Genomic DNA, 8,750 nt, shown 5'->3' with positions numbered 1-8,750 from the left:
AGCCATGCATTAACCAATGAACCATAAAAAATGCCGGTCTCTTTTTGGTGTTCGTGTGATTCTCTTGTATTTGTTTGCTATCTGTATTTGTCTATTTTATAGATATTTAAGATTTAACACGAAAGTCTTGATTGTACATTGTTTGTACCTGTAGAAAACTTGTATCAAACATTATACACCGTGTAGAACGCCAAATAAGGGGAGACGGGTATGCTTTACACGGGGTGGCGGTTTTGCGGTTTCGTTATACGTTAAATAAATGAGATTTATACTGCCCATGTGTTTACCTTCAAATCCACATTACTCTCATGGTTGGACTCGAAATAAACATATATATATATATATATATATAACCGGTAAATGGCTTGTTGGGGTAATTCGGAACAAAAGCGTATGAATGGTACGTTGTGGCTAAATAATTAACAAGGCTGAATATAATGTTAACTTTGATAAATTATCAAAAACTAAATAATTGCTGATGACTAATGAATTTTTATCATGTAAATGTGACTTTTTTTTTTTTTTAAGTATGTACTCAATTAAACGCTAGTTTATATATACATGTTTTATTGCACCAAAGTGAATTACACCAAAGTTTTTCAATCATATATAACAAGGTTTAACTATTTTTTGGAGTGTTGGGTTAATTGACGGGTGAATTGCAATATTGACCTGAAAACTATTTTTAAATTAACCTGTATCTTTTTATAGATATACTATCAAAACAAATCTGAATTATTGTCTGTGTTCATATTTTGATCATTACGTTATGAATAGTTGATTATTAATTACTATATTTACTGTTAACATTATTTTGTTTATGCATCATTTGTCTTAGAAACGTAAACAAGATCAAATATCAATATCTCAAGCCGTGAAGGATAGAAATCGACTTTATACAATTTGACGTCAAACCGAGTAATTTTAGATTTCTGATAAAGTTTACATGGTCTTCACTTTTTAATAGTTGCGTACGTTTTATTAAATAAGTTGTTATATCTTTCTCCATTTAGTATCACATTTTCAGTCTTGAACTTTTAATAGTCTTCCTGCTATATAACTGCATTTTTAATCTGATTAAAATAGGATTGAGGCTGACATGTATATCATTTAAAATAAAACCGAGATGAGATTAAAATACAGGGGGTGGGAGGGGGTGGGTCAAAGTTCTGATGAAAGTTTAATTACAAAATGCCGAGAAGCGTTCACAAAAACCGCATTATCCCTTATATTCAATGTAACTTCCCCTGTATCTTGTTCTTTTTTAATTATTTCTTTCTCAATGTGAAGAATCATTATTCGCTTACAATAATGCATTGTTTTCATTCAGTATAGATACGTGTTTTCATTTTTATTACACGTTCTATATATTGAACCATAGTTGTATTTTGTAGTTTTTGGGTTATTTTTACATCATACTTTAAACAAAGTTAAAGTACGATCTATTATTGAAAAATATATTTTTAATTTTGTTTTGGTTACTTAACATCCATCAAGAAATAATTGTGTAGTTGTGTTGAATCAAAGCAACAATTAATTGGTACCAAAAACACTTTTCATGGCTAATAAAGAAATTTGGCCATTGTAAAACATTAATTACCTCAACCATGGACCAAAGGTTATGCTTTAACTATCTAAAGTATTTCATTGTTCGTTTGCATTTGAAAGAATCAAAACAGAACAGATATTACAAACATGGTCGAACACCACTTTCATATGAACTTTCTTCTTAAAAAAGTAAGGCGTAAGGCAAATGTCTTAATACATTGTTCCGGTTTCAAGAATGTGAGTTTTCCTTTTTTAGCAAACTCTGCATGTCTTCCATTTCTGATCGGATATGCCTTTTTTTTTTTTTTTAATTAAACCTGTTTTTGTAAATAACCATCGGAAATAACCTAAGAACAATATATGCTTCAATATGAAAATATTTTCTAGTGCGTCTAAGCAATTAATTATCTATATACTACACTGTTGTATTAGTAAAATGGTTATCATTGAAGGCAGCATTATGTTTTATATTAAAGAAGATTAAAGTTCGTGCAACCAAAAATTGATAAACATAAGTTGGTATTTGGCTTAATGTTGATATTTTTTTTTATCAATAAAAGGGACCTTTGGGTGAATAAAATAGGTAAATATGGGACCTTTGGGCGAATTCAAAAATAAAAAAAAAAGTTTCTTCATCGGAATTATTTCTTTCCAATATTCTATTTAATTATTAGTATTGTATCAAAACGGGACAATACTATGTTCTTCATTGGTCACTTGTTATTTAAGGTAACTTTGTGTCTTTATTTTTTCGAACACCACCTTCGTATGACCCTTCTTCTTAAAGGGTATGGCGTGAGGCAAATATTTTGATTCATTGTTCCGCTTTCAAGATGGTGAGTTTTCCTTTATTAGCAAACTCTCCATGTTTTCTATTTCTAATTGGATATGATTTTGTATTTAAATACAACATTTTTGTGTAAATAACTTAAGAACAATCTATGCTTCAATATGAAAACATATGCTAGTGCGTATAAGCAAGTAATTATCTGTTTACTACACAATTATATTAGTTAAATGCTTATCATTAATGGCAGCATTATGTTTTATATTAAAGCAGGTTAAAGTTCATGCAACCAAAATTGATAAACATAAGTTGGTCTTTGCCTTAAGGATGATAATTTTTTGATAAATAAAAGGGACCTTTGGGTGAATAAAATAGGTAAATATGGGACCTTTGGGCGAATTCAAAAATAAAAAATAGTTTCTTCATCGGATTTTTTTTCCCAATATTCTATTTAATTATTAGTATTTTATTAAAAAAGGACAGTAAAATGTTCTTCATTTGTCACTTGTTATTTGATGTCACTTTGTGTCTTTATTTTTCGAAAACCACTTTCATACAACTTTCTTCTTAAAAGGGTACGGCGTAAGGCAAATATCTTGATTCATTGTTCCGCTTTCAAGATGGTGAGTTTTCCTTTATTAGCAAACTCTGCATGTCTTTCATTACTGATTGGGTATGCCTTGTTATTAAAATAAAACATTTTTGTGTAAATAAATAAAGAACAATCTATGCTTCAATATGAAAATATTTTCTAGTGCGTATAAGCAATTAATTATCTATATACTACACTGTTATATTAGTAAAATGCTTATTATTGAAGGCAGTATTATGTTTTTTATTAAAGAAGGTTAAAGTTTATGCAACTAAAATTGATAAACACAAGTTGGTATTTGCCTTAAGGTTGATAATTTTTTGATCAATAAAAGGGACCTTTGGGTGAATAAAATAAGTAAATATGGGACCTATGGGCGAATTCAAAAATAAAAAAATGTTTCTTCATCGGAATTATATCTTTCCAATATTCTATTAAATTATTAGTATTGTATCAAAAAAGGACAATAATATGTTCTTCATAAGTCACTTGTTATTTAAGGTAGCTTTGTGTCTTTATTTTTCGAACACCACCTTAATATGACCCTTCTTCTTAAAAGGGTATGGCGTGTGGCAAATATTTTGATTCATTGTTCCGCTTTCAAGATGGTCAGTTTTCCTTAATTAGCAAACTCTCCATGTTTTCTATTTCTAATCGGATATGATTTTGTATTAAAATACAACATTTTTGTGTAAATAACTTAAGAACAATCTATGCTTCAATATGAAAACATATTCTAGTGCGTATTAGCAATTAATTATCTGTTTACTACACAATTATATTAGTTAAATGCTTATCATTAATGGCAGCATTATGTTTTATATTAAAGAAGATTAAAGTTCATGCAACTAAAATTGATAAACATAAGTTGGTATTTGCCTTAAGGTTGATAATGTTTTGATCAATTAAAGGGACCTTTGGGTGAATAAAATAAGTAAATATGGGACCTTTGGGCGAATTCAAAAATACAAAAAAGTTTCTTCATCGGAATTATTTCTTTCCAATATTCTATTTAATTATTAGTATTGTATCAAAAAAGGACAATAATATTTTCTTAATTTGTCACTTGTTATTTAAGGTAACTTTGTGTCTTTATTTTTCGAACACCACTTTCATATCAACTTTCTTCTTAAAAGGGTACGGCGTAAGGCAAATATCTAGATTCATTGTTCCGCTTTCAAGATGGTGAGTTTTCCTTTATTAGCAAACTCTGCATGTCTTTCATTAGTGATTGGATATGCCTTCTTATTTAAATAAAACATTTTTCTGTAAATAACTAAAGAACAATATATGCTTCAATATGAAAATATATTCTATTGCGTATAAGCAATTAATTATCTATTTACCACACAATTATATTCGTAAAATGCTTATCATTAATGGCAGCATTATGTTTTATATTAAAGAATGTTAAAGTTCATACAACTAAAATTGATAAACATAAGTTGGTATTTGCCTTAAGGTTGATAATGTTTTGATCAATTAAAGGGACCTTTGAGTGAATAAAATAAGTAAATATGGGACCTTTGTGCGAATTCAAAAAATAAAAAATAGTTTCTTCATCGGAATTTTTGTTTCCAATATTCTATTTAATTATTAGTATTTTATCAAAAAAGGACAGTAATATGTTTTTCATTTGTCACCTGTTATTTAAGGTCACTTTGTGTCTTTATTTTTCGAAAACCACCTTCATATCAACTTTCTTCTTAAAAGGGTACGGCGTAAGGCAAATATCTTGATTCATTGTTCCGCTTTCAAGATGGTGAGTTTTCCTTTATTAGCAAACTCTGCATGTCTTTCATTACTGATTGGATATGCCTTGTTATTAAAATAAAACATTTTTGTGTAAATAACTAAAGAACAATCTATGCTTCAATATGAAAATATTTTCTAGTGCGTATAAGCAATTAATTATATATTTACCACACAATTATATTAGTTAAATGCTAATCATTAATGGCAGCATTATGTTTTATATTAAAGAATGTTAAAGTTCATGCAACTAAAATTGATAAACATAAGTTGGTCTTTGCCTTTAGGATGATATTTTTTTGATAAATAAAAGGGACCTTTGGGTGAATAAAATTGGTAAATATGGGACCTTTGGGCGAATTCAAAAATAAAAAATAGTTTCTTCGTCGGAATTATTTCTTTCCAATATTCTATTTAATTATTAGTATTGTATCAAAAAAGGACAATAATATGTTCTACATTTATTACTTGTTATTTAAGGTAACTTTGTGTCTTTATTTTCCGAACACCACTTTCATATCAACTTTCTTCTTAAAAGGGTACAGCGTAAGGCAAATATCTTGATTAATTTTTCCGCTTTCAAGATAGTGAGTTTTCCTTTATTAGCAAACTCTGCATGTCTTTCATTACTGATTGGATATGCCTTGTTATTTAAATAAAACATTTTTGAGTAAATAACTAAAGAACAATCTATGCTTCAATATGAAAATATTTTCTAGTGCGTATAAGCAATTAAGTATCTATATACTACACTGTTATATTAGTAAAATGCTTATCATTGAAGGCAGCATTATGTTTTATAGTAAAGAAGGTTAAAGTTATTGCAACTAAAATTGATCAACATAAGTTGGTATTTGCCTTAAGGTTGATAATGTTTTGATCAATTAAAGGGACCTTTGGGTGAATAAAATAAGTAAATATGGGACCTTTGGGCGAATTCAAAAATAAAAAAAAGTTTCTTCATCGGAATAATTTCTTTCCAATATTCTATTTAATTATTAGTATTGTATCAAAAAAGGACAATAAATATTTTCTTCATTTGTCACCTGTTATTTAAGGTAACTTTGTGTCTTTATTTTCCGAACACCACTTTCATATCAACTTTCTTCTTAAAAGGATACGGCGTAAGGCAAATATCTTGATTCATTTTTCCGCTTTCAAGATGGTGAGTTTTCATTTATTAGCAAACTCTGCATGTCTTTCATTACTGATTGGGTATGCCTTTTTATTTAAATAAAACATTTTTGTGTAAATAAATAAAGAACAATCTATGCTTCAATATGAAAATATAATTATTCTAATGCGTATAAGCAAGTAATTATCTATGAAATTCACCATTATATTCGTAAAATGCTTATCATTAATGACAGCATTATGCTTTATATCAAAGAAGGTTAAATGTCATGCTACACAAATTCATAAACGTAAGTTGGGCATTACCTTAAGGTTTGCAGTTTTTTTATAAATAAAAGGGACCTTTGGGTGAATAAAATAAGTAAATATGGGACCTTTGGGCGAATTCAAAAATTAAAAATAGTTTCTTCATCGGAGTTATTTCTTTCCGATATTCTGTTTAATTATTAATGTTGTATCAAAAAAGGACAATAATATGTTCTTCATTTGTCACTTGTTATTTAAGGTAACTTTGTGTCTTTATTTTTCGAACACCACCTTCATATGACCTTTCTTCTTAAAAGGGTAAGGCGTGAGGCAAATGTCTTGATTCATTGTTCCGCTTTCAAGATGGTGAGTTTTCCTTTATTAGCAAACTCCGCATGTCTTTCATTACTGATTGGATATGCCTTGTTATTTAAATAAAACATTTTTGTGCAAATAACTAAAGAACAATCTATGCTTCAATATGAAAATATTTACTAGTGCGTAAAGCAATTAAGTATCTATATACTACACTGTTATATTAGTAAAATGCTTATCATTGAAGGCAACATTATGTTTTATATTAAAGCAGGTTAAAGTTATTGCAACTAAAATTGTTAAACAATAGTTGGTATTTGCCTTAAGGTTGATAATGTTTTGATCAATTAAAGGGACCTTTGGGTGAATAAAATAAGTAAATATGGGACCTTTGGGCGAATTCAAAAATAAAAAAAAGTTTCTTCATCGGAATTATTTCTTTCTAATATTCTATTTAATTTTTAGTATTGTATCAAAAAAGGACAATAATATTTTCTTAATTTGTCACTTGTAATTTAAGGTAACTTTGTGTCTTAATTTTTCGAACACCACTTTCATATGAACTTTCTTCTTAAAAGGGTACGGCGTAAGGCAAATATCTAGATTCATTGTTCCGCTTTCAAGATGGTGAGTTTTCCTTTATTAGCAAACTCTGCATGTCTTTCATTAGTGATTGGATATGCCTTCTTATTTAAATAAAACATTTTTGTGTAAATAACTAAAGAAAAATATATGCTTCAATATGAAAATATATTATATTGCGTATAAGCAATTAATTATCTATTTACCACACAATTATATTAGTTAAATGCTAATCATTAATGGCAGCATTATGTTTTATATTAAAGAAGGTTAAACTTCATGCAACTAAATTGATAAACATAAGTTGGTATTTGCCTTAAGGTTGATAATGTTTTGATCAATTAAAGGGACCTTTGAGTGAATAAAATAAGTAAATATGGGACCTTTGTGCGAATTCAAAAAATAAAAAATAGTTTCTTCATCGGAATTTTTGTTTCCAATATTCTATTTAATTATTAGTATTTTATCAAAAAAGGACAGTAATATGTTCTTCATTTGTCACTTGTTATTTAAGGTCACTTTGTGTCTTTATTTTTCGAAAACCACTTTCATATCAACTTTCTTCTTAAAAGGGTACGGCGTAAGGCAAATATCTTGATTCATTGTTCCGCTTTCAAGATGGTGAGTTTTCCTTTATTAGCAAACTCTGCATGTCTTTCATTACTGATTGGATATGCCTTGTTATTAAAATAAAACATTTTTGTGTAAATAACTAAAGAACAATCTATGCTTCAATATGAAAATATTTTCTAGTGCGTATAAGCAATTAATTATATTTTTACCACACAATTATATTAGTTAAATGCTAATCATTAATGACAGCATTATGTTTTATATTAAAGAATGTTAAAGTTCATGCAACTAAAATTGATGAACATAAGTTGGTCTTTGCCTTAAGGTTGATATTATTTTGATAAATAAAAGGGCCCTTTGGGTGAATAAAATAGGTAAATATGGGACCTTTGGGCGAATTCAAAAATAAAAAATAGTTTCTTCGTCGGAATTATTTCTTTCCAATATTCTATTTAATTATTAGTATTGTATCAAAAAAGGACAATAATATGTTCTACATTTTTTACTTGTTATTTAAGGTAACTTAGTGTCTTTATTTTCCGAACACCACTTTCATATCAACTTTCTTCTTAAAAGGGTACAGCGTAAGGCAAATATCTTGATTAATTTTTCCGCTTTCAAGATAGTGAGTTTTCCTTTATTAGCAAACTCTGCATGTCTTTCATTACTGATTGGATATGCCTTGTTATTTAAATAAAACATTTTTGAGTAAATAACTAAAGAACAATCTATGCTTCAATATGAAAATATTTTCTAGTGCGTATAAGCAATTAAGTATCTATATACTACACTGATATATTAGTAAAATGCTTATCATTGAAGGCAGCATTATGTTTTATATTAAAGAAGGTTAAAGTTATTGCAACTAAAATTGATCAACATAAGTTGGTATTTGCCTTAAGGTTGATAATGTTTTGATCAATTAAAGGGACCTTTGGGTGAATAAAATAAGTAAATATGGGACCTTTGGGCGAATTCAAAAATAAAAAAAAGTTTCTTCATCGGAATAATTTCTTTCCAATATTCTATTTAATTATTAGTATTGTATCAAAAAAGGACAATAAATATTTTCTTCATTTGTCACCTGTTATTTAAGGTAACTTTGTGTCTTTATTTTCCGAACACCACTTTCATATGAACTTTCTTCTTAAAAGGATACGGCGTAAGGCAAATATCTTGATTCATTTTTCCGCTTTCAAGATGGTGAGTTTTCCTTTATTA

The sequence above is a fragment of the Mytilus trossulus genome, chromosome 5 (assembly GCF_036588685.1).
Source record: "Mytilus trossulus isolate FHL-02 chromosome 5, PNRI_Mtr1.1.1.hap1, whole genome shotgun sequence".
Taxonomy (NCBI): Eukaryota; Metazoa; Mollusca; class Bivalvia; order Mytilida; family Mytilidae; genus Mytilus; species Mytilus trossulus.
This window is presented reverse-complemented; position numbering follows the sequence as displayed.